A 27,380-nucleotide genomic window follows, 5' to 3' on the forward strand; every position below is an offset into this window, starting at 1 on the left:
CCCTCTCTCCCGCCGGCCCCCACCTTCGTCCCCTGGAGCCGCCTCCTTGGGGCACCGCAGGGCCACTCCGCCCCCCCTGCGGCCCGAACAAAGAGAGGTTTTTTGCCACAGCTGCTGCGCCTGGGGACGCGAGGAGGATCGTCCCCCGAACGCTTGTCCTGCGCCCTCGTCAGAATGGGAAGAAAGAACTCGGAACGGCGGAGGGGTCCGATAAAGAAGGTGAAATAAGCGCCGCTGTCATTTAAAAGCACAGATTTGCTGCTTGTGTATGCCTTTAGCCTGCTACGCTGCTGAATTTCCTTTGAATTTTCACTCCATTCACACCATTCTTCATCCAAGTGGTAGTTATCGAGGTTTCTCAGCAACACTAAGATATGGTCTACAAACTTCCCGAGCAGCACGAGCACCTCTTTACATACACAGCATTTTGTTACAGCATGTAAACATCTGTAATTCTGCGCCTTTCTCTTTTCAAACCATGAAGATTGTTTAATGTGAACAGAACAACTTGACACAATCCAGTCGGACTGGTGTATTACCACCAGTTAGATTACCAAAACACACAGCTGAGATCTATGAAGTTAAATATAAACAAACTAGGAGCTGAGACTGGGGCTCTCTCAAGCTAGAAGTGTTTTTGTGTATCCCCACACAACCATTCGGACACATGGTGCTCTTCCCATAGCCCCATCAGGCGGATTTTCCGTCACCCTTCCAAGTAAGGTGGAGACGGTAAATACAAAGTCATCCAGAGATAGGGGAACTGTTTATTACTGCTGTAACTGGCACCAGTCAGTCATCCCACAGCCCAGCCTACAAGCACTGACTGGGGTGGCCCTCAGCTTTATTACTGTTTACACATCCAAGCCCTAAAGTTTCACACAAATGTAAAGAGGTATGAGTGCCATGCTGAAGAGTTTACAAGCCCAAAACATCGTGTGAAAGGGAAAGTGCAGCTGACTCAGACATATTTGCACGAATCACAGTGCCAGGCTATGGCTTTACACTGCACCAGGACATGGTGTTGCCAAGTTCCCCAGAACTGCTACCAGTGTGGGATGGGTGGCCCAGACTTGGTGTCACTGCATATGGGCACACAGTGGGAGCTGGTGTTCCGGGAGCCCTCTGGATAGTCCATCCCAGCCTTCGGGAGCCCCATGTGTTTTCAAAGTTTCCATTTAGAGTCATTAAGTTTGCAAAAGACCTCTAAGATCATCTAGTTCAACCATCAGCCCCTCATCATCATGCCCACTAAGCCATGTTCCACTTGCTGCAGGCAGTTGGGCAGCTGCAGAAATGCAGCTGGCGTGGAGATAAATGGATGAGGAGAAATGGAAAGGTCAAAAACATTCGGCAGTGAAAGACCCTCATGGAGGTGCAGCAGAAGGAGTAAAGGGCAAGATGAAGCACTAAAGCACACATTCACTGCCAGCTCTGCCCGGTGCGTGATGTTATGGCTCTGATTCACTGCTTTCCACACCTCTTTCTGGGTCTGCTTGACACATTGCTGCCTTCAGCCCGCTCTGCAGTATGGCTGATGGCAATCCCAGTGCTCTGCCATCCTCAGGCCAGTTAGCAGCTGGCTATGACTTGCACAGTTACATCTCAGGGTCAGGCTTTGTTTAAGGTGTTGTAAATGACTAACAACACGGCACAAGGAAGTTTAAATTCCTGGTGAGGGGGAAGAAAAAGGCTGTTAAAACATTTTTTATGCAGGAAAGCACCTGCTCTGTGCACTGTTGTCCTCCGACAGAGAAGAACACAGCCAAATGGCAGCAGTTAGAGTTGTCTGGCAGGTAGCACTGCCTGGGCTGCCCACTCATCAGCACATTCATATAAGCTACATCAACTCCATCTTACGTGAGTTCGAGACACTGACATTGAAAAGTTTCACCCAGAAGAGTGCAGCTCTGTTTGGGAAGTCAGCAGCCTGACTTTGCCCATCCCACCCTGCCAGACAGCTCCCCAGCAATTTCCCCAGACCAGCTTGAAACCTTCACTGGTAGAACCTCCACTGAGATGGCTGTAAAAAAAAATAAATAATGCAGTATTTGCAGAACCAAGTACTCCAAAATGAAAAACTAACCTCTGAAATTGTAAGGACGCTAACATCTGTGAGGTGAAAAGGGGCATTCTTTGTAATATGTTTTTTCCTTAAGCTTTTTTTTTTTTTTTAATTTAAGTTCTTCCCTGTAAACATGTGGTCTGTGAATCAGCTCCGGAAGAAAGTATGAACTCTGAGATTCTCACATAAAGATAGATCTCCAAACATTATGTTACTTATGCTACTTGTTCTAAAATCTGTAAATGCTTGTGGGAAATTATCTGTGAAAACATTATACGCCTACTAAAGAGTAACTGATTATATACAGTGAGGAGTAAAGAACTTCTCTTAAACAAAAAGTGATCTCAGATTTTGTTATTAAAGTTCGCCTGCCTTTTGATGTTTAAGGACCATCCTATAACTGAAAAAGCAGGTTACATTTAATTAAGTCCCCTGGCTCAGACTCGTTACTCAGGGCAACACTGTAAACACTTGGCAGGGACTGAACTATAAGAACAGGTTTATTAAAACAAGATCTCGGTCACATATGAGAAGGCAGGGAATATACAAGAAGTTCATGGGCAACTTATCACTCTTCTACATCACTTCCATTTTTTTTTATTTTTAGTGTATGCAGAAGGAAAATATTAAAAAACTTTGTTTACCATCTGCATATCCTTTGCATATCTTACTTGTGAGTGATTTAATGAGTTGAATTCTTGGCTTGAGAGAAAAAGTTATACTTGAAGATTATCTGATAGTAGCAACAAAACCTTCAAATCCTACAGCTAGGTTTTGTGCCTGTCCAGAACAAGAGTGCTTTGCAGTTCCTGCTAAAATGACAAGTGAAGGTGCCTTCACAAAGGGAACTATAGATATATTTATGTGATTGTAGCTAAACTGCCTTGGTTTATAAACAGAGTTCCTATATGAATACTCAGTTCATGAATGGATTATTTTCCAGCTCTGTGTAAACCTGTTCCAGGCCAATGATAACCAAAAAAAGATGTTGCCTTTCTTGGAAAAGACACTTCCATGTGTGGCCATATACTTACCCCAGGCCTCAAAGGAGCGTAACTTCCCAGACAAGCATGCCCTAGCTATCAGTCACTGCCCTTGTCAAATAGCTAAAGAGTATGTCCATAACTATCCCTGCTAGACCTCCTTCTGGCCACACTCCTCAATGTCCTTCTTGTACTCTGCAGGCCTGCAAGGAGCTCCTCTGCCTGAGACAAATACGGCGTGGGAACACAGTGGGCATTTGGGTCCCACTGGCACAGCCCTTATAGCTCCTTAGCAGGGCTACAGAGAAGGTGAGGATCTTGCTCAGTTCTTAATCTATTAAGCTTTTCCAAAGTCTTCCTGGACGAAGAGTGAACCCAGAGGCTTTCTTACCCTATTGCTCAATGAGGAAACGGCAGGAAAGTTAGAGCCTGAAACCTTCAACCAAAAGTAATCCAAACTATTTAACTCTCACATTTTACACTTACAGTACAACCTGACCTGAATGGTGACTCCATTTCAAAGCAATAAGTATGCCATCATAGATCTCATCAACACTTCATTTTTCTTGTTTAGCCCGTATCTGAAACACCAAGGAGTGCCAACCATGAGAAAAGATTCATTAACTGTACCAGATGAATTGCTAAGCAAAGATTTTGCTTTTATTACCCTGTCCAACAGCAACCCTCAGCCTGGCTCTGCTACCCACACACATGTAAACACTGGGAGGGGTACCATGTAAAGTAGACTTTCAAAGCAAAACACAAGAAAAGTCCGGAGAAAAAAGACAGTCAAATTTAGCAAAGTAGGTAGAAGACGCTCAAGAAAGGGTGCAAAAGGAATGAGAGAGACTGTATTAGGAAGATTAAGCAAATGGAGTGAGGTTATGCACAAAAAAAAAAAAAAAAAAAAGCTATAAAATGTAAATGCCTTAGGAGTCTTTGAAGGTAAGAAAGGCTGCAGTAAAATGTGTGTTCTACTCCTCCAACAAAGTTTGGTAGCAAACAATGAATTCATTAGCAAAATTGATATAATCAATAAAATGAATACCAGCTTTGAAAGAGGAGAGCAGTGACCCACTAAACCAGTGCCAATCTTGATGCCTTTCAGCTGCTAACAGAGGACGAGGTGCGGTGGCTGTTGGCCCTGTCTCAATGTACTGCTGAGAATATGAACAAACTTTGGTGTGTCTCCTCTTTTCTCAACTTCTAGAAATCCCTTAGGCTACACAGATGAGCCACACTGGTTCACATGAACAGCTGCAACCTAATGGTAATAAGCAGATTACAAGATCTTCTAAAAGGTCTCTATGTGCTTCAAATAAGTTTTGCTACACACTGGTAACTTGCGTGGGTTCAGCTGAATTTACATTATTTGCTTGCTGCAAAGGCAAGGTTTGTATGTACCAATCTAGGAGCAAAATGCACTTTCCAGCAAGCAATATTATTTCAAGGCTTGGTCTTTTGGAGTGGTGGTGTCCTATCAGGCACACTGTGGAGCTGTGGAGGTGAGGTCCTTGTAATACTGCACTGGAGTAGCTAGTAAGGTAGAATTGGGGCTGTATGGGTCACTCCTTTCTCTTCTGCTGCTTTTTTTTTTTTCTTTTTTCCTTGGTGAATGTGGTCTATTTTAAGGTAGGATTTATTGAGAACATGTATCTCTACTTGACAGAGGCAATAGGCGAGGTCCTTTCCTGGCCTGCAGGCTAGTTTTCTTACAGTCAGTTTGGTTTTCTGCCATTCTTTCAGGCAGTCTGAAGACTGGAAGAAAAGGAGGGTAGTTATGTAAAACTCATTTGAAAATTATGCACTTGCAGAACTGATTTGTTTCTGTTGCCATGGCCCTTTTGTTCAAAATCTTCCCTTTCACTAGAACAAAACCCTCCCTTGATTCAGATTGATAGCAAAAGCTCCATATAGTCTTTGGAAACTTGTTCCTTATTTTTCATTTTTTTCTCTTCCTATTATTTTTCCCTTTTTCTGGTGGATGCAGGAGGCAGGATGCAGTTGATCTCATCCCTGTGATAGTATAGTGCAATTCTTCCTCTTTGGGATTCATTTGTTCTCAGCTCTGTATGTGATCAACTGATCTCACGACCTTGAGATTTCCTTCTGTATGTTCCAGCATGTTATGAAGTTTTGTTGCCCCAGCAGATAATGAACCAAGATTGCAATGTGTAGCCATTAAAGAGACGGGTTTTCCAGGTAAAGATGTTGTTTATCACCTTAAAGACCACAAAAAAGACCCATGAAATAAAACTTTCATCTTCAGAGCCCCTGAGTGTGTCCTAGGAATTCTCAGCTCTTCAACATCTTATTTCCATAACATCAGTTTCATCATTTCTGATCTCAGTGAAAGAGGCAGCGATGTCAGCTTGGTGCTAGCCATGGCTTAAAAATGACCCAAGAAATGGAAGAGTCAGCATCATGCCAGGGTTTACTGTATTTTGAGATGATGAATATTTCTGTAGGTACCAACAGCTGATAAAACTGTGCAGGTAGAAGTGATCCAAACCACATCTGGATGTTGCTCTGGGCAGGACAACTCACTCTGCCTCACAATGTTCAGCTTTAGGTGACCCTGACCAGCTGGCCAAGTTACTTTCTTTTGCTTGAATTACTTTGATTAGATAAATTTGAGGTACTTTTACCGTATACACAATAAATAGAAGTCAAGGGCTCTAAAACAATATTCACTAGCAAATACTGTTTCTTGACATAACTATAAACATATAATATGGTGTAAACAACAAATCAGCTGCCTCAAATACCAACCAGAAATGAATGCTTCAAGTGGAAAAATGGAGATTGCACAGTCTATTTTTTACCCTATGTATACCAGCATTGAAAACAGGGCAGAAGGTTGTCATTACAGTGCTTAAGTACTGTAGCTGGAGATGCTATAAAAAATGATGGTAACGTTGCTGGTTTTTATACACAACTTTCCATCTGTAGATCTCAAATCTTTTGTATATTGCAATTTTGTGCAATTTCCTGACTTAACCTGCCTGAAACAAAATCGACAAACTCTGAAATAATATTTCACTTTATAGAAAAGAACCTGCATATTTTTGCAATAAAATGTTTGTAGAAGAATTAATTATGTGCGATCTATTCTGCTTACTTCATCATAATAACAAAACAAATTATTTTCTTATAAGCAAGCAAGCAAGAATGCTCCTTTTAAACTGCCTGACCTCTTTCACAGCATTGAAGATATCAAATATTCTCCAAATGCAACATTCAGCTAAACTGCCTGCCAATGCAGCTCCCTTCAGAAGTAATTCAGCCTTCCTTCTATTTGTTTCTATTCAAAGAAATGGTTTCTGTTGTACAACCAGTGTCAACTCAGCTTGACTGTGAAAGAGATGTAGACGAGACTCTTTTGCTGTCCTCCCTAGATCACATTGGCTTGAAAGTAACAGAAATACGTAAGCCTTTCCAATTGAGGGGTAGTTCCCTGCAGCTGATGAATAAGCTGATCATTTTTTTTTGAGTTAAAAGGTTCATGACTCTGAATCCCTCCTCTTCCAGGATGAGATTTTTGCAGTATAAGATGCACTAATGGTTCCAAGCTCTTCAGGAGCAGTCATTTTCAAACCTTACTTGTATTTCACTGAATATTTAATGTAACAGTTCTGCCAGAAGTCTCTGAAAATAGGGAGAATTAAAACCCAGCAGCTGTTTCTCAGCAGAAGGAGGTTGATGATTTTGAAAGTTTTCCTTTATTGTATTTCAAAGCATGACCTTGAGGAATGCTGTCAGATATGTCCTTGCGGTTGCTGTAGATGATGGTTTAGAAGTCATGGTCAGTGATACCTCAGCAACACTGCAATAATCCATCAGAAATTACAGTCCTTTTTACCAACCTGGATCCTAGATGAAAGTCAAAGGGCTAAGAAATTAATTATTTGTATGTATCTATGCTTTGTTTTCCCTGGTTTAATAAGTTCTTTGCAAAAATGAACAGCAGTTAAGGAAGAAGACAAGAATATGAGGCACCATCACTTGGCAAATGTTCTCAGCTCAGCTTTGATGGAAATGTTTGTCACTCTGCTTCTGAGAAAGACTCAAGAATACATACATTTATGCTATAACTCCACTCATTTGAGCTGGAAGATGAAGTCATAGTGCAAAATGCAATTGGTGTTGAATTTGGGGGAAAACTGCGAATGGGAAACACCCTGCAACTCTACCCTTTGAAGAACTGTTAAAAATAAATACGTTTTGTACATCTCCTATCTCTGCAAATCAACCCAGTAGAGACAAATTTGAATGGTTGTCCCATCCAGCAGTAAGTGTTTCCAAGACCGTAGAAGTGTCAGGGTACAAATTTGCCAAAGGGACATTTTCAGATTTGGGAAGATCTGGCAGGCTGCCCAATTGCACAGAGCTTTAAAATTCGGTAATTTAATTTTTCACATCTCTTGTGTTTTTAAACAAACCGATGGACTATCACATTAAATTCAAATAAACCTTTGTAAGAGGTCTTTGAGATTTCAAAATGTGGTAAAAGCATGACCACGTGCCATCACACTGGAGAATTTTGCCTTTTATCTTCAGTGCTTTTTACCTGTTTTACACAACCCATGGCATTTTATTGCACAGTTGATTACAAAAATATTTATCTGTCCAAGAGCTCTTTCTGAAATACCATTGAAGCATTTAATATAGAGGCAAAAGTGATCAGGGCTCTTCACATGTATAGTTCATTTTCTTTTTAAGAAGAAAACACCAGCCATCAAGGGTTTTTAAATGCAGTGGGCACAAGAAATACAGAAACCAACAACTGAAAGCTAAAGCCAAGACAAATCCAAATGAGGAGATTGTAATAGCAAGTCAGTCATGCAGAGCCATGATGATTTGCCAGCTCTTGGTATCTTTAGAGAGAGCGTGGGCCTTTCTAGAAAACGTGCCCTAGTAAAACACAGCAAAGATTATGCAAAAGTGGGTTTACTGTGTGAAGTGTAATGGTCTGTAATACAAAAGCCAGATCAGAGGATAAAGGATATGCCTAATGATCCTTTGTCTTCAGTTTAGTGAGGTTTATCTTAAATGGGTATTTCTTATTCTTTTCATATTTTTTTTTAGCTCTTACATGGGCTAGGTCCAAGAGTTTCAATTCCACTCCTTACAGATTTCTACCTTGGAAAATGAAGCCAGTGAGTAAAGAAAAAGTAGTGACACCAACTGAGAAGTGATAACAGTGTGCAGTTAGTGCTCAGCCACTGGGAACTAATGCACTCATTCACAAACTGCAAAGCTGCCGTCAGGCGAAATTTTTTTGTCACTATCAAACAGATTGTGCTCAGATCCATTGACAAAGGTGAATGGTTTGATAGTCATAATTTAATCCTCTGTTACCAATACAGTAAGACAGTTGCTGAAACACACAGTTCATTTTTTTCAAGGTTATCTTGCAGTTAAAAGCAAATGCATAGGCACAACATTTGAAAACACATGTTGCTAGACATTTGTTACAGCACAGTTCCTACCTCTGTATGTCCATAATGCACATATCCTCTCTGTTGTATATGTGTATTAAATTCTATGCATATGTACATTTGCATGCAAGTATATATGGAATTAATGAAGATAAGAATAAATAGAACATGAATGTGTGCACACATCTGCATTCAAGAGCATCCATGTCCAAGGAGCCACTGCCCTGTGCTCCCCTCATGCAGCCTCTAAAAGACTCATCACTTAACATATCTGCAGAAAGAGACTTAGAAAAGCAGATAGAGGGTGCCCTGCCACTAGATGACACCTTTAGAAAGCTCTTTTCCTCCATTTGTTCTGAGAGGAAAAATGCAATAGCTATACAGACCTTCAGGATATTACAGTTATTCACTGAATTTAGAGCACCTGAATTTGGAAGATCTGGACATTAGTTTTCCTTTGGGTCATTACATGATCATGTATAAATCATTTCTCTGAATTCATATTTACCTACAGACGGATGCTATTGCTGACCAAGCCCAGCTTCTCCTAGCTCTCACATACTCACATTTTCACATGGGAGGAAATTTCAGAAGAGCCATGTGGTTTGATTATTACCTCTGTAAATAGAAACTAATGGATTTTGACTTATGAAAGCAGAGACAGCAATCAGAAGTTTTTCTTCATGCACATTTTAAAGTAGAGTATCGCACACATCCCTATTCAACTCTTAGATTCTCTATTAAAGCAACCCAGGCGGTACTGCATGTTCTTAACCCTCACCAGGAATGATTAAAAAGATCCTAACATAGGGTCATCATTTCAGGGAATGGGGTAACCTCTGCAGCATCAGAAACTCTTGATTTTCTTCTTGCTGTAAATGTTTTCTTCTTGTTGTAAATGTTGTCCTCTTCAAAGTCCAGTTCCTGCCAGGAAAAGAGTTCCAAATGTATTCAATTTTGGAGGGTTGGAAAAAGGAAAAGGAAAAGGAAAAAAGAAGAGAAAGAGAAAGGAAGAGGAAAAGAAAATGAAAAAGAAAATGGAAAAGGAAAAGGATGTAATGCTTACTGTTAAGAATATCTGAGCTGATTTCAATGATTTTTGAGAAGCTGAAAGTGTGCTTATGTTCTGTCCTCCCTGCATGGCTGAGCAAAGTCAGTTCTCAGCTGATGGGGAAAGGATATAATCTTTTTAACAGTACACATCATTTCTAAACAAAAAAACCTGGGGTGTTCAGCCAGCTTCCTGATGCTGGAGAGGAACAGCCTGCAGCCATTAGTTACACAAAGGGGTATGATGCTGTGTGTGCAGATTACAGCCTGTAGTCGTGGCCATGTATCCCACAGCCAGGGTCAAGTCTCACCTGTCCATTTTATGTTCCATGAAAGCCATGGCTTTATTCAGGCCCTGGCACTCAGCTTCTGACAGCTCAGTCTTTTTTCAAGGAGTTGGGCAGCAGCTGACAATGCACAACACAACACAGCTTACACTGTTTTTCTGCCCACAAAACAGCCATTGAGCATTGATTAGGAGCCACTAGCATCCAATGTAAATTCTAGAAGAACTCATTGTTTTTATAAAGATCACATGTAATTTGTTGCCAAGCAGCCCACACAAATATTTGAAGCCTGCCTCTTTCTGCATACAATTAAAAAAAAAAAAAAAAAAAAAAAACCTAATAAACCAACAAACCAAAATAACAAGAGCTTTAACTTTGTGCCACATAAGCTGGGAGGGAATTAACCCTGTCCTGTACAGAACCAGAACAAGGATGATGGGATCACTGTGATGCATATTTACTTCATGGGGACAGTGCTGGAGAGGACTTGATCTGGAGGATGGCTACATATTTACTGCCTTGGGTTAGACAGTCTTAGACCATCACACTTTTTGCCAATGCCTTGTGGGTCTTTCCAATTCTCTCTCCTCCAGAGAGGTGGTTTCTTTCTGGCTAATCCTCATGCAATTACCTGGTTTCTAATTGCCACCATCACAAGTCTCTTCCACGTTTTGGCCCATTTAGAAAGATCTTACTTTTGAATATGCTTTTCTCCCTCATTCCCTGCTATCATTCATATCTGAGAACATGCATAGCTGCTGTGCTGAATTGTCAAACAGGAACAATGTCCAGTCTGATAAATGAGACAAGAGTGCCAGCTCTAGATTTTTTTGAGTAGAAAGCTGAAAATAGAGTCAGTTTTAAAAATACTAGTAATCATTTTTATTCCTAGTAGATTTCAGTTTCACCGGTATGAATGATCATGCTAGGTTTTTCTGTCTCTGGAAACAGTCTCCAGGCACAGGGCTGTCCAATCACTCAAGAATTATCATCAGTATCACACAGGATAGACCTTTTAGGAAAAATAGACTAAGCATAAATATAAACAATGGCTCAAAACCCAGCTGCATATTTTTCATTGAAGCAAGCCTTCATATCATGTGTACCTCTGTGTTTGCAACTGCAGTACTCAGAAGGAGTCATTTCGCAGCCAAATGATGGGCTGGTGCCCTGGACCAGTGACCCCAGGGTCCGATTGCAAGGAGACATTTATGATCTGTGAGAAGGGAGGATTATGAAGGTAATGAGGATGGCCCTGAGAACTGCCTTGAAAGTTCACCATTTGTATTCTCTGCATATGTCAAATAAATCACTAGGAAGACTGTTTCCAGGACATTTTCTGTCGTTTTCATATTTGATTTCTTAGGTTCAGTTACTATTCTGCTTTTTGAAACTAAAAATTCATGCTCAGAGCAGTCACATAAATATGACCTGAGCTCCCAGAGACTGTACTTTATATGATACATCTCATACTAGTTTTAAATCTGTTCCCTTGAACTTATTTCAGAACCACCTGGAACCAGACTGCTAATGCCATTTTGGGTGGCCTGATCTACATTTGCAAAACAAATGTTAAACGCTGTTGGAAAGCATCCTCATTTTAGCAGTGAAATTGTTATTTATAAACAGGTCTTGATCCTATAGTATCTATTACTTAAGATAATTTCCATCAAAATGTCATTTATCCACACATTTATTAGGATATAATATCCTGTAGCTTGCATAGTGGAGGTAGAACTGAAATATCTTCTGGTTCTATTGCTTTTCAAATACCTACAGAAGATGTACCATGATGTGATTATCATGATGGTAATTACCAGGATCAAGATACTAGTGTGTAAAAACTACACTTATCAGCTGTGATTTTGTGTTTTTTGTTTGTTTGTTTGTTTTGGTTTGGTTTTTTTTCCTTCTTTAGTAAATGAAGGAAGGATGGGCTAATAGGTTCTTCTTTTGTTTGCACTTTTGTTTGTGGTTCTTATGACATCTGCGGTGCAGCAAAATTAAAGGGATCACCTAAACTCACAAAAAGCAGCTGAAAGAAACAATAAACATTATTTTAAGAAAGTATAGATGGCAGCTTTTTTTCCCTGAGGAAAATGGGAAGTTGGAGTCTTTCAGATTGGGTTCATCAAGAAGGCACATTGTCCAGCATCCTCTCCCGGAGCTCAGATCAGCACCAAGAGAATCAAAAGGCCCATGAACGTCTTGCTAAACTGATGTGCTTAAGTCTGACCCTGTGTTGGATGATTTCCTGGCTGTTACACAGAGTTGGTGTAGAAGTTGATGCATTATCTTGAAGATACCGTCATGTATAGGCACAGGCGGCTCAGGGAGGTGGTGGAGTCACTGCCCCTGGTGGCTTTCAAGAAATGTGGAGATGTGGCACTGAGGGACGTGATTAGCGGGCATGGCGGTGGTGGCCTGACGACTGGACCGAATGATCGCAGTGGCCTTCCCAAACCTTTTGCAAATCCTCCCGCCGCCATTTGAGGCCCGGCCCGGCTGTGCCCAACGCCGTGAGGCCGGCGCGGCGCTGCCCTCTGCTGGCGGCGCCGCGAACTGCGCTCCCGCTGCGGCCTGCGTGGGCAGAACGGGGCCGAATGAAAGCTCCCCACGGGGGTACTCGGGGCTCACACCTACCTGGGGCCCCCACCTCCTCTCACCTCCTTCCTCCCCACGGGTGCAGCCCGGACGTGCCGTGGCACCCGGAGCCCTCCTCCCCTCTCTGAGGAGCGCGCTTAATGGGAGAGCTCTGTCATTAGTCAGAACTTGTAATTTGGGGATGACGTAAAGCGTTTTCTCATTTCTATAGTTAACCCGAAAGCCCTGACACATGCACTGCCACTCTCGGCAGAAAACTAATCGTGTGCTGTGCGCTGCAGTGCTCTGCTGAGACCCTGGGGAGAACGGTCAGCCCAGGAGCGTGGAGGCACACACAGGGCCTTGTTCCTGCACTGAGCAGCGCTTGTGAGGGCGTGATACAGCACAAAGCTCTGCTGCCGTCTGTATGAGCGGTGGGGAACTTGCCGGCACCGCGCTGGACCCCCTCCTCTTCAGCTTCTGAAGCAGAGTTCTGGTTTTAACCATATCCTGCTTTCAGGGGGCTCGTGAGGATGTGGGAATGTCACATATCCACAAAAAGCCAGACAAGTTCAGTTTTTCAGCCACATCCATCCTCACGGCTCCTGCCCAGGGCACCTTTACCTTCCAAAGTGGAGAATAAAACACAGAGAAAGGAAAATCATTTTCACTCAGCTCTGGGGAAAGTGAGACTGCAGGGACAGTGCATCAGGTGGAGAAAATCCCTGAGCGTGGCACGCTGCTCTGTGAGAGCATCCCGCAGCCCTGACAAATTGAATGGCGAAATGAATGTTCACCTTTCTCTGTGTTTTTATTCTCCTTCACGTGGCTGGAGGAGGAAAAGAAAAATAGCCTTCTTAGGTATGATTCCAGGGCTTTAATTTCTGTTTCAAAGAATCCAATTTATTAGGCAGCAATACCTGAGATTACCCTCACTGAGCGAACTCTCAAAGGAAACCTCACCATCTAGGTGTATTTTTCATTATACAATAAACTCTGAACTCCACCAAAGGTGTTTTCTCGTAATGTTAAACTCAGTGCCGACAATTATTGTCCAGCTCCATTTGGTGCCAGAAGTGCATTCAGTGGAGAAGTAATAAATCCTTTCATGCTGTTTAATAAAACAAGAAAATGTGTTGCTCACACTTGGATGCTAGACTTTATTACACAAACACAGCTAAAAAAATAAATGGAGTATTTCCTGTTTAGAAGTGCCTACAAGTCACATGATGTTGATTTTCTCCAGGTGTTGCCATTCTAAATGAAATTTTCACTTGGGTTTTTCTGAAAGAAGTAAGCGAGTTGTTTCAAAATGCAATAATCAACATGTTGTTAAAGGTGCAAAACCATTGTAAAAAAAAAAAAAAAGCATTAAGCATTCAGTGTACAGCAATGAAATTAGATGTGGAACATAGCGGTTGCCAAAGTATACAAGATATTTGTGAGACACTTTGCCACTCACTTGAGTGCTTTTCTGAGTTTCCACCCAGGAAAGAAAAAAAAAAGTCCTACAAGGTCTTAGGTCTTTTCAATTGATTTTATCTCTTTGTAGGGAGTTGGAGTTATTTTCTACTCGGGTGGCCTGGTCTTGGTTAAAGGTGTCACCCCTATTGTAAAATAAATGCCTGATAAAAGTAGATGTCTTCAGTGAGGTCCTCAACACTAAGTGGAAACAGGACCTCAGGCAGGATTATCTGTTGCCCCATTTCCACTAGCTTAAATGAATGAGAAAGTCAACCAGTCATTTAGTCCCCTAATAGATAAACATTCAGATTTTGAGTCTGTCCTGCACTGTTTGCGCTTGCACCACCTCTGTGAATCTCATCCACTGATGTCATGAGGGACATGACTGATGCCTGTCATGCATGCTTCATTCCTCCTCTCATCTGCTTTTCATTGGCAGACTTGTGTGTACTGCTGCCACCCCTTTGGGGGACATGTAGGGCATTTCAAGTTGCCCAATAGTCCATAATTCTGTGGGAGACGGCAAGGTAAAAATGTGTCCCTTATATTTGGAGCAAGAAGCATTAGGAAGGACCTTACATCATCGTGGAGTTTCTCCCAGAGTTCCTGGACAATCACCAGTGTTGGGAGCAGCACCACCCACAGACTAAAAACTCTATTTGCCTGAAATGGACGGCTCTCAGCCCAAAACTACAGAGATGTCTTGGTGAGCTCTGGGCCCCAACCATTTCTTCTATCTGTTATAATTCTCAGAAATACCATCATACGAACTTGGTACCGTCTCTTTTGGAATTAACAGCTGAAGATGAATCTCTCTTCTGTTAATTTCTTGTCTTTTCCCAGTTTGCAGTGGTTGAGCACACTTATGCTAGTGGATTTAATGGTTCCAGTTGATTTTTTTCTTGGGAAAAAGTAGGAGATCTCTACCATCGAGTGGCTCACATCTTTTCTGCAGAGATTAACTGCAGCTTACATAGCCATAGGGAAGCAGTGATGCAGTGAATCTCAAAGAACATCATCTCCTCAAATATTCTCCAGAAATTTTCCTCTACCTGAAGGAATGACTCAAAGATCCATAATTTCATATAAAATGCAACTCATCAGAAATGACTGTTGGAGTGAGAAACCTTTTCAGTGAGTTGAACTTTGTAACATTGGGGACATCAGTGCATACGGGGTCTCCTTAGCAGCTTGACTGATGAAGGCTCTGTGATCACTGGAAGTGGGAACACTTCTGTCCCCACACTGTCTTATGTGTGGCTGTAGAGTTGTACTAATCAGAGAAATGCACCCATCCGAAAACCATCAGCTTATTTTTGTAGGATTATTTTTCATCCAGATCAGTTTGTTGGTTCTTGTCTGGTCCAACAGCCAGATGACTGCTGTGTTGGGAAAGCATGGCAGGGGCAAGAGGTGGGACGTGCCTTTTGAATAACAGCACAGTAATCAGATGGCTGAAAGTGCTTGTGAAACCAGCTCAGAGGGTTCTGCAAGCCTAGTATTGTGTGCATCTCCCTGCATACTTTTTTCCCCGAGGTCTCACTTCAGCATGGCATTTAAATGACTGAATTTTGAGCTCATACTTTCCAGGGTAATTCATATTTAATTTCAATTTAATTATGTTTTTGACTTAAATTTAATGATAAGCGTAGATTTACTTGCGTGTGCAAGGTTAGGTATGTGTTCACGTTCTTTGCTGAAATGAGAATATTTCTCATGAGGAATATCATAATTGCATGTATAGAAAGGAATTGATTTTTCCTAATGGGTGAGTGGATAAGAATGCAGCTTCCAGTTATGAATTTATTTGCCTATTAGTTGAGAGGTGATTTATTAGTCCTTTCTCATTACTCACAGTAGCAGGTTTCCTCCCACCTGATGTAACTCCAGGACTCAGATCTCTCCAGCTAACTCAGACTGCAGTTTTAGCTAAGCCCTTCCTTATCAGAGTTGGTTTTACAAAGAGATCGATGTGCTTAAAATATTTGAAATTCAGCAGACTCAGATTTAGACTCTGTCTTTGAGATCCTTTGGTCTCTTCCAACTCAAACGATTCTATGATTCTGATACATTTCAGGGGTGAGATCCTCACATTATTTCCAGTGAGATAGAAAAAAGTGAAGTTACACGACTGTGAGGTGCAGAAAGGTACAAGCACATCTCTCGACGTGTCTTCTTCTCCATTGAGCAACAAGGTTTCAGCATGACACAGAGAACGTGTCTCTGTCCTGGCAGGGTTTGATGAGCACAAGTGACACAGGCATTGGTGATAATAATAGAAAAAGAAAGGTGAAAAGACTTGGGATTTAAGAGGGATTTCAAAGACACTCCAGGAATACTAAATATTGGGTATTACACAATTAAGTGAAACCTTCTGCTGGTATAAAGTATATTAAAAAAAATAGGTCTGTCTTGAGTAGAAGTGTGATGCCATGCTGCTTCCATTATATATGAATAGTAATTGGAAACAGGACATCTGCAGAAATTAACCATTAACTGTTGAGCACTAAAATCTTTAATTGAGTTTGTAAGCCCTTAATGGCACAGTTAACCTTAAACATAGCCCAGTGCATGCATTACCTGGTTAACACTGGTTAATAACTCTAACAGCTGATAATATTTCACACCCATGAGAGCTCCAGATTAGCAAGAGACTCAGTGGAATGAGCTCAGCTCACCACTCCTTTGGACCACAGACATAACAGCTTAACCTTTTTGCTGTAATGGGTCTTTTCAGGTTTTCCTCTTCCCAGACCTGCGTGTGATGAGAGCACCCCTACATGCATGGCTTTGCAAACTGCAGACACCATGTCCTCAGAGCACTTCGTGGCATAGCAGCAAATGGAAACTGTGCGGGCAGTGATGGATGAATACGCATCAGATGGTGCGACAGCTGGAAAAGGTGGCTGGAAGTTGCAGTTTCCTTGGCAAAGAGCGATGCTGTGAATAACTCGAGGAGAGCAGATCTACCCCAAGTTACTGAAGGGAGTTGGAGGGATCTACGAGCAACAGCCTGCTGGGCTAAAGAATATCTCAGAAATCTTAAAAACACCGTTCTTGACCATTGAGCTGTGTGCCAAGCAAATTCCAGGACTGTTGCAGCCTAGGAAGTCTGGTTCAGGACATCAGATTTCAGGAATGTAGGCAGTTTAGATGGACTGGTGCAAGAAATAGAGCTAAGGAACAGGTGGTAGCAGAGCTGCTGAAAAAACACATCTTTGCCAGCAGTTCCAAATAAAACATGACAGGAGGTTTCAGAGGCATCGCTCAGTGGTATCAAAGCTAGGTTTCCTAATTAAGAGGCTTGTAAGCAAAGAGATGCTTTCTTGATAGTGACTTCTAACATGTTTCTAAGGTAGTTAAATGAGTTTGTTCCAGAAGTATAAAAAAAAAACAAAAAACCTCTTTGCATGAGTAGAATGATATTTTTGATGAGACTCAAAATCTCAGCACATTAAGAAATATTTTTCACCATCTAAACAATCAGTGTGCATTATGACAGGCTTCAGCTGGTTCCTGGAGGCTACCGCTGTTATTCTGTGCAGGGAGTTTTCTGAGCTGCCCGCAGCTGTTAGGACATGCTGCTGAGATGCCAGCACGGACTTCTCCTTCCTGTACACTCTTCCTGGCAACACTTTACCTTTTCCAATGCACAGCATACAGCCTGAGGATTCACCTCATGATAGTGTTTTTGTGGCCATGACCTGCAGCACACAATGACAGAAAGTGAAAACCACCTTTCTTCTCAACTTGCTTGTTTTCCTTAATGATGTAGCAAAAAAACGCATGTATTTCTGTGAATTCCTACTTGTCATTTTCATCACCAGTTCTGAACATCACAATAAACTTGACATTAAATAATTGCCCATTTTTCTGTCTGCTCTTACAGTTCACAAAATCTCACAGTATGCTGGTACAGGTCAAACCCTTGGAGCCACCAGATGTCTCTGAAGCTACTTTTCTTGTCTTTATACCCTAGGAATCCTCTAACCTATTTTTGCATCTCCTGAGATGTTTTGTGACCACAGTAAATAAAACACAGATTGCTGCTCAGTGCAAGGTGTGGGTTAGCATTTAATGCAAACCTCTCTCTGACGTGGAGATTGAGTTCCTCTGAGGCCTCCATTTTGTCACCTTTTACAGATTCCTCTCCTAGGCACCCTCAATCTTTACTGCCTCTGACTTTGCTTCCTGTGGGCTTGCAGTACCTGCCAGCATCAATTGCTTTGCAGCCATTATTCCTTTCTTATTTTCCCATGTGTTTTTATGGCAACTTGTGCTGATTTTCTAGACTAGCTAGGGTATCTGGGGCTGCTTTGTGCCTTTGTTGGATGTTTTGTTTTTCTTTCTTTTTCCCTAATGGCAATGACTTTATTACATCCCAGCCTGTGTCTCCAGGCCTTATGCTCTGGGATTCCTGTTTGGTTTTCTCATGGAGCAGCCCTTTTCCCTTACCATTTCCCTATTGCCTTGTATTGCGTTTTTATTACAGCAGAGGCTGTGCCTACAGGTCCTTCAGGCTATTTGTTCTGAGACTTTTATTGGATTCTCAATATATATGTTTGCCATTGGGGGTCCTTAGCTGGTTTCCTTACCTATTTTATTGAAGCTGTGGTTCCAGACAAAACGTTAACCAGCTATTTCAACAGCAATCTGGTTTCTCTTCTGAGCCCTTGCACGGTTTCTTACATGTTTGCATTGGCTGAGTTACACCTCCTGCTTTTTTTGATGTTTCCCTCACCTTCAGGACCTTTTGTGGAGTCAGTCTGGGTGCTTTTCTTCATCTGGCTCCATTTGGCTTGGTAGCACAACCAAACCTTTGTGGCAAGTGGCAGGCGGAATGGAAAAGGCTCAGGATCCTCTGCAAAACCAAAAAATCCATGGTTTTAGCTAGACAGAGAAAAGCAGATCATGGGCCTGTAAAAAGTTGTTCCTCAATAAATTGTTTTTTTACTTGGGATTGGCCGTGCTCCACTGGGATAGACGGGGAATGAAGAGAGATGGACTCAGTGTCTCACAGACCAATGAGATTGTCATCCTGGGGAGAGTTACCTGGGGAAGCCATGGTGTGACGTTAGAGGCGCATCGGCTGGTACTGATGCTTCAGGTTTGCAGTTCCTTTCTCCTCCCCAAATACAACACTTGCACCTATGAACAAGTCTTCATACAACAGGGTGATGGTTGAATGCCTTCGTGCCCACACCTACTGCTGAGCCACTGCACTGCCCAGCGCCCTGTGGGCATGCAGAGGGCAGTCAGCAAGAAGCTGATGCTTAATGCTGCAGATGAGAACAAGCCTGTCTCCAGCCTAATCCTGATCTCTTAAAGTCATTTTTGGATATTTCATTGGTTTTCTATTTTTATCTTGGATAAAAAGGCTTATGGGATAACACTGTGTTTCTGTGTGCGTTTGCATGTCTGTCTGCTCTTCCCTTTGGAACAAATGGACCAGTTTCAATCAAATCCAATGGAGGAGTGAGAATCACAACAATCAAAGCTCCTACAATTTCTGTGTTAAAGAAGCAGACAGGTAGAGGAGAGATGCTATTAACAGCCCAGGAAGGGAAATCACACAGCATGAGGTCAACTATGAAAGACATCAGAGAATCCACACAGGAAGGAGACACTCTAAAATCTCTAGCTACAGGAAAAGTTTAGATCGTGGTTAATGCTTTATTAGACATAAAAATCCACCCATCATTCAAGTTGTATTTGCTAAACGAAGTACATATCCTGTGTGCAATAAAAGGTAATTCCAATTGAGCGTTTTCTGGGCTAAGGGCATTCATAAAGCCCTCTCTCACCTCTCAGAAACGCATACTGCAGCTTCAGTCTAACTCAGTTAAGAAAAGAAAAGAAAAAAAAAGAAAAAAAAGAAAAGAAAAGACAACAAAACCAATGTCAATACAAATACACCGGAAAGAATAAAGGAAGGATCTGCCAGGAGTTTCCAGGTGACCTGACTGAGCCTTATCCATGTCAAAAGCAAGACTCGAATGGTCACAGGAATCACAGCCTCCAGACAAAACTACTGGCCCCCATGTGCCTTTTTCCCTTTAGCATGAGCTGCACATCTCCCCAGGGCAAGGCAGGTCCAAGAATGATTTTCTGGGCCCAAGAATGTCTCTCCCATCCCCACAACTGAATTTTTCATGAAGGACTCCTCATGACATCTTTGTTATCACAAGGCTCTGAGCTGCTGGGTAATTCCAGGCAAGGCACGAGATCACTCTTTGTACCTCTGTGAGGTAGGATGAACCTTGAAGGAGATCTTCTCTTATTTATTTCTTATTTCCTGCATCACAGTGAGCTAGGTATAGGTCATCTCAGTTCTTGTAAAAGAATTATCTGGTCTCATCTGCAACCAGAAGATAAAGGGACCTTGATCATGCCAAAGCCAAAGTATTTGCTATTGGAGTGGACAAGCTTTATTTGTCTATGTCTTGAGAACAGCTTGGAATTCTTTTAAAGCATGCTCAGATGCTGCCCTCATCTATGTGCCAAGAGGACGGGTGGGAGAAAAGAGCCATGAACATGAGCTTGGTGACATTAGGCTTCTTTCTTAGGCCAAGAAAATCTGAAGTATCTAAAGTTGTACATGCAGGACACTAGAGTTTGGGAAAAACAAAGTGACAAGGATAATGTGCCTTCCTTCAGGTTGCAAAGGCCTGGTGTGAATGTGGGATACTGAATATATCAGCACAGCTGGGAAGGTTATCCTAACTGACAGGCTCTAACAAGAAACATATTCTTGAAAATATCAAAACTACTTTCTGTATTTCTGAGACTTCTTGTTGCAAACCCTTTTTCTCCCTTATTCTTTTGCTGCAAACGTGCAGTTGAAAGTTGTATCACACATCTTGGTGCTGTTTCATCTCCTAAGGGACTGAAATTTCTGAATGTTTTACAATAAGAATAACCATCACCACTACCTGTGTTATTATCTTTGTCTAAAATGTGGGACAAAATAACAATAGCAGTTTTAATCTTAAATGAAAGCAGGTGGCTATATTCTTAAGGGCACAACTCCCATTTATGAGTTATTTTGACTAAACAAAAGGCTCACTCTCTCTGTACCAGAAATAGTGGATATTTTTTTCTGCCCTTAACAAAATTATTATCTTTTCTTACTGTGGTACCTATTGTATCTCAAAGCAAAGCACTCAAATCCAGGTTTAGTTATCAGAGACCAAAGTACATACCTGGACCTGGGATTCTAAACTGTGTGTACAGTACTTCTTTCTGCAGCACCCATTCCTGCTGCTTGGTTGTCCACTTGAGGAGACTGTTGAGATGGCCCACAGCCTGGGTGCTGAGTAACACAGCCCCAAGCAACTGCTAGGAACAGCCCAGGAGTGAGAGCTAGCCAGGAATGACCCCACAGGCACTGAGTTGCAGCCACCTGGTTTCACACTAGGTCATAGCATTCCTCTTAGTTCTAGGGATTTGTTTTGCAGACATTTAATTTAATTGTATAGACACAGTCAAAATGCTGAGCATGTTCAACTTTGAAATACAAGCATAATTCCTTTTGGAAAAGATGGCTTCTAGTGTTTGTTTCCATTGTTGTTTGTCAAGAACTATCGTTGTATGACTTAAGTCTAAACTTACTCCCTGTCAGATACCAAGGTTTTGTGATATATAGGTAATGCATCCATTTGACTACCTTAAAATTCTACAGGCCCACTTTGATAACTACTTCCAACTTTTTGCTTTTCCCAAAGTCTGATTTTCTTGTAACTCCTGATTTCTTGAAAAAGACACTTCAGGTGGTGTGAATTAGCCTAGCACTGGAGAGCCTTGGTCTCAAGATCTATTATTTTGTGCCTTTGTGACCTCCATGAAATCAATGGCGAACCTCAGATGTATTTTAGTGGGAGAAGTAGCAAGTCCGACACTTCCATCCCTGGGGAACAGGAAGGCGATGCTGAAAGAACCCAAAGTATTGCTTACTGAAATACATTTGACATGAACTACTGAATAGGCAGAGTCCCATGACTAAAGGCATCCTGAAACGTGATAAGGCAGTCAGAAGAGAACTTACTGCTTTTCAAAAGAGAACACTGGAACTATACAAGCACAAAATGTATTACTTGATAATGGATATGTTTTTGGCAGCAGTATCATGTGCGTCTACAAGGTCATTTATGTCCTGCAATAGTTGCTTTATAATGAAAGGCAAAAAAAACCCCACAGTAATTAGATCCCCCTGCATCAGGAAGGCAACAGATCCCTCTTTACTTGACAGATTTCAGATTCCTTTATCCTCCTGTGAGTCTCCAAAATCCTCACATTTCTGTTATATTAAGATTCTTCTCATCCCTTCCTCCTTTTTTCCTACATGGAAAGTGCACATCAAACCTTTATCTCTTTCTATTTGAGCCAAGCATATTGATTTCACTCTTCTGCAGCACCACAGCTGTGCGTGACACTGCGCGGCTTTGGAGTGCATGGAAAATGAGGAGTCCATCCCACAGATTATCTGTGACACTCCCAAGAATTTAAGTAAATACTGCTATTTCAAACAAGAGATGAAGTAGCAGCTGGTTTTGGCTGGCTGAATCAGTAGAGGTTTTACAGGATGTGATGGAATTTAAACACAAGTGTCACAGGCCTCAGCAGAGAAGCAGTGGAAGTGGAGCCTGCTCTGTTCTTTGGGGGAGCATGAACAACCTTTTGTGTACCCACACATGTGTCCTAAAGAGTTCCCTGTAGCAATGGTACAAGCTAGAGGTGCAAACAGGGAGCCTGACTACATGCAAAGTCAGCACGTGGGCCCCTCCAAGGAGGTCTGACTAGCTAAGGCCTCAAAGAAATAAATAAAGCAATTGTGTCTGTGGCATCATGCTGGCTGGGACACAGCCTGACCACCCTCTGGAGAAGAATCTTTTTCTAACATCCAACCTGACCCTCCTCCATCCTTTATGGGCTGCTATGCTTGTGCTGAAAGCAGCCATGCAGTGGTAGTAGCGGCATTAGGCAATGTCAGCCTCACCAGCCCTCTGGGCCTCTCTGTATACTGATGGAGAGCACAGGATCCCCTCACGAGCTTTGGACTGGGCTGCTGGACTTGTTCTTGGCATTCCCACCCCACCTCTTGATGAGGTGATGCTCATGAAGCTGATGCCCCTTGGCGCTTCATGAGCAAGATGCGGCAAGTAGGCTTGCAGCCTTCGGAAGAGGAGGAAGAAGGAGGAAGTGGTTGTGCTGACTTGGAAGAAAGACATTTTTTGAAGAACCCCACTGCCCCACTACCCACTGCAAAGCATGAAGCTTTTCAATGGGTACCAACAATATAGTCAATACAAACAGGCAGGGTCCACTAGTTCTGATTGCCAGAACCTCTCCACGTGCACAGGGCCCAGCTTCTCCTTCTCTTCCAGCTTATCTCCAGCAGCATTTCTTCCAAGCTAAACAAAATCAGGGGCTTTTAGGAACTTAGAAATGTCTGTTTAGTTTCAGCTTCGATAAGCTCCTGCTTCAACTCATTCTTAATGTATCAAAATTAAATGTTTAAACATATTTATCTGGTTGCTATGGTTTTGCCTGATGCGTCAGACACTTTATCCATCAACTATGACAATTGAATAATATTTTTATTTTTAGATATGGATCGCAGATCCATCTCTACATATTGGTCCCGTCCTCCCCTCAGACTCAAGTTTTGAACTCACTGGAAAATCTGTTCCATAATACGGTCAGTAAATGAATTACAGTCACAGATGGCCCCTGGAGATTTCATACATGCTGCAATTCATTTGTCAGGAATGGAAAAAAAAAGACCCTGTCTTGTGAGGGTATTATCAGAGACAGCAGATCAGACGCCGTAATGCTGCCTTGCACTCTGGATTCTCCCCATTTCCTAAGCTTTTATGACTCTGCATTTGCTATTCCTGGATTTGAAATTTTTTAAATGGAAAGTCAAACTCCAGAATGAAAATGATTGAATGCAAGGGACTGCAGCATTTATAAATCAGGATTTGTTTTTACAGACCTGAGTGAAACTATTGTGTGCTATTGTAGAGAGATGCTCAAGAACGGCAATGTTCTGTTTGGGCAGTAGCAATTATCAGAAGGGACTTAATTCACAGAGGACTGTTGAGAATTAGTCAGATTCTCAGACCACCTCAAGTGGAAGAAAATGCTAGAAAAATAAGAAAAAAAATACAATATATAATTTTACTGCTTGTGTACCTTGTTCAGTGTAGCCATGAAGGCTCCTTGCAAGCCAGCACAGGGGTCAGTAATCACTTTGCCTCTGAATGGAGGAAGGAATGGAATGTCTGATGCATCAGGCAATGGGGAAACCTTCCTCCTGAAACCATCACAGAGCATTCAGCTCCCAAGTGAATATGACAAACCTCTTTTTGTTTATGCAGTGATATATAAATTACTACAGAGTAAAATGTAGTGTGTTTAACTGTCCACACTGACAAACTGTCACCCTCTTGCACAGCCTGATTGAGAGAGGCAATACTTTTTCTGAACAGTTAGCCTTTTCAGAGTGACTTTTCTTACCTTACACTGCATCCTATGATTGGGCCTGATGGACAGCACAGGCTGATGGGCAGCTGTGGGAAACTGAGTGAAGAAGGTTTTTTTCCCAACCTCAGACACAGCAGCTGATGCTGAGAAGTAGCTGAGAGGCCCCACTCTGTGATGGGGCTTACTTGGGATCCAAAAAAAAACCACCTGAAGCCTTTAGCATTTTTATACATGACTGTGACCCCAGGGAGGGTTCTATGCCCCTGCAGACCCTGTGCCAGGGCAGAAATGTGGCTGCATGAGCACACATTACTCTCACGTTGCTCACAATTAGTCCTGCAGCTTGAGGTTATGATGCTCTGGTAACTCTCACATAAAGCTGAGTGAGTTAAGCCTATGGCCATGCAGCTCAGCGCATCATTCCGGATATGTGCATGGCGACCTGGGCAGGGTGCTGTGGGAGGGCAGGGGTGCAGATTGCTGCTGTGCTTTCAGCAGCCCCATCATTGTGCAGCTGACAGCAGTCAGCGTCTGCTCCCTGTCTCTGTTTGCACTTCATCGAGTTATCTCCTTGCAAGGGAAGAACTCCCAGCTGATTGAGCAGCACGTTCATCATCTGGATTGCCCCAGTATCTCTTTAAGCATTAATGGTTCCATAAAAAGCCCACCAAAAAAGCAGAGGGTGATCTGCTCTATTTTCCACTAAAAGCTTTTGCAGAGCCAGATTAAGATCCAAAGTGAAAAAAGAAAACCCACCCCAAACACAACAAAATACACAAAACTCCAACTTTTTTCCCCACTCAAACATTGATCAAGGAACATTAAACAAAAAGATTAGTTCTGCTCTTATTTGTTTGTAAAACAAAAAGCATGAAATATTTAGCAGCATTGTAATGCAAACCAGATGGGAATAATGCGGGCTTTCAAAGCTGCCTATAGCCACCCCTTTCATGCTGCTGCAGCGGCGGATGGTGCAGGCAGCCCATTAGGACAATTTATGAACAGGACCGCCACAGAGGGAGTTCTAGCGAGAGGTCCGCAGCTCATACAGAGCAACCCCGGTAACATCTGTTAGGGTTATTCATTGAAGAGGATTATATTACAATCCTTCTTAATACCACGAGTGCTACAGTAAAACCGGATGAAACTTCAGTTTCATTTGCTCCAGCAACATGCGTTTATCGGGGAGTTCTTCTGCAGTTGGAAGCAGAGGCTGCGTTCGTGGCATGTCAGGGAATGAAACTTAGAAGAACTGAAATATTAACCTGGGAAACCCCAGCACTGCTTTTAATCTCTCATGGCCACAAAGCTTGGCTTTGGCACGCGATCAGCCCTTGTCCATGGAAAGCCACTCTCCGTTAGCTTTCCAGGGCTGAGATTGATTTTATTTAAATACTTCTCATTCAGTAACCTTCCTCCATCCTCCTTTATTTAAGACTTTGTTAATGATGTATTTTTTCCCTTAATTTACCTAATCTCATAATGAATGCTCACATCCAACATGACCTCATTACTCTGGCAAAGACTTTCGTGTGCATACAATTTAGGGCACAGGCGTACAGCAGAGGAGAACTCTCTAAATGAAGAGGTTTTAAGCATTCAGTAGGATTCTCACTGACTAAAAGCCAGGTTCTTACTCCTGCAAATTGATTTATTTCCAACAGTTTCAATGCAGCTGGGCTGATTTACTCCACTTCAAGGTCTTTCCTAATATTTGTATTTATTGAACTTGCCACTGTTTGCTGCTGCAACCTGAACAGATACTTCCATCCTCCGAGTGGCGTTGCAGCCCGAAGCAGGTAGCCCAGTAATATATGACTTACGAGATTTAAACCTGCTCAAGAGTATTTTGGTGTTCTGAAATGTTTATAGTAATTCTCATTGGCTGCACTGGTCCCACTGAGTTGTTTGCGGAGTTGTTTGCAGTCTATACTTGATCAACAAAATGCTCATCCACCAGAAAAATGTGAGCTGTCTAATCTACTTCCAGGCCCATTTCTTCCCTCCCTGCTAGAAGACAGCCTTCTCTAGTCTACATACTATGTCTGAGATAAAATGAGTAATCCCAAATTTTCTCACTTGTTCCAGAGGACCTGGCCTCTGGCTGCACAAAAAGAATAAACTACAAGATGAAAATATGTTTTTTCAAAAGTAAAAAAAAATAAAGTAGATTTCTTTCATGCACTGGCTGCAGCCCTCAGAGCAATACATCTGCCTCCCTTCATAGCTTTCACTTGTTTTACACTGTTCTCTTCTGGGAGGGATTTGAGCTGCTGTTCTGATCTTGACACAGCTATGGTCAGCCAAAGTATTTGCATTTGTGCTTCTGGGGCCTTAGCAGGAGACAGCTTATGGGCAGGCACAGAGCCACATCACACGCATTTTGAGAGAAGTCACAAAGGCCTGGCTAAAGACCAGCATGTTCATAAAGGCAACAGGGAACCCGACCTGTGGGTTAACCTAAAATCGCAGTGGTTTCCCACTCCTCCAGAAGAAGCTGCCTGCAAAGCCCTTTCATGCCAGAGACCTTGGCAGGCTGTGTCTCATAACAACTCAGGAAAGAAAACAGCAACGACTTGGCTGCTAATGAGAGCTGTGCATCCCCACACGTGTGCTGTGATCATCAGTCTTTAGAGATGCCAGCAGCGGCTACAGCAGCACACTGCTCACTTACTGCACGGGGCTGGAGGCAACCTCAGGTCTGAGCATCTGACAAAATCCGCCTTTGTTTCAGTAAGTTTAGGACTGAGGGAAGCAACAGAAAGAGGTGGTGTTAGAGCCTAACCGCAATAAATGATATTGAATTGTAATGTGATTTAGCAAATACACTTTTTTTTGTGCGTTGCAAAGAATTCTATTCGAACAGTGGCGCGGTGTTACAGAAAAGCTGGCATTTTCTTTTGAATCTCACAGGGTTAGAATGGAGCACGTACATTCTGCACAACCTTCCTCCAGTAGCAGCAATTTTATCTTTGCTTCACTTGCTCTGGGTGTTTCCAGGTCAGCCCAAATGCTCTGATGA

At 42.3% G+C, this 27,380-nt stretch overlaps 1 protein-coding gene and 1 long non-coding RNA gene across 2 annotated transcripts in view; one reads left to right on the forward strand and one right to left on the reverse strand.

Moving 5' to 3' along the window:
• Positions 1–17,719, forward strand: LOC146544340 (uncharacterized). The gene is made up of 3 exons (XR_014883745.1): positions 1–219; positions 3,250–3,357; positions 16,611–17,719. It is a non-coding gene; the product is annotated as an uncharacterized LOC146544340 (long non-coding RNA).
• The window catches only part of SYNE3 (spectrin repeat containing nuclear envelope family member 3), a 69,952-nt gene continuing 60,275 nt past the window's right edge, over positions 17,704–27,380 (reverse strand). The window contains exon 19 of the mRNA XM_085225563.1: positions 17,704–27,373. The gene's annotated coding sequence lies outside the window, so the exon portion shown is untranslated. The remainder of the gene's footprint in view (positions 27,374–27,380) is intronic.

The sequence above is a fragment of the Meleagris gallopavo genome, chromosome 5 (genome assembly GCF_905368555.1).
Source record: "Meleagris gallopavo chromosome 5, MGAL_WU_HG_1.1, whole genome shotgun sequence".
In the NCBI taxonomy this organism is placed as follows: Eukaryota; Metazoa; Chordata; class Aves; order Galliformes; family Phasianidae; genus Meleagris; species Meleagris gallopavo.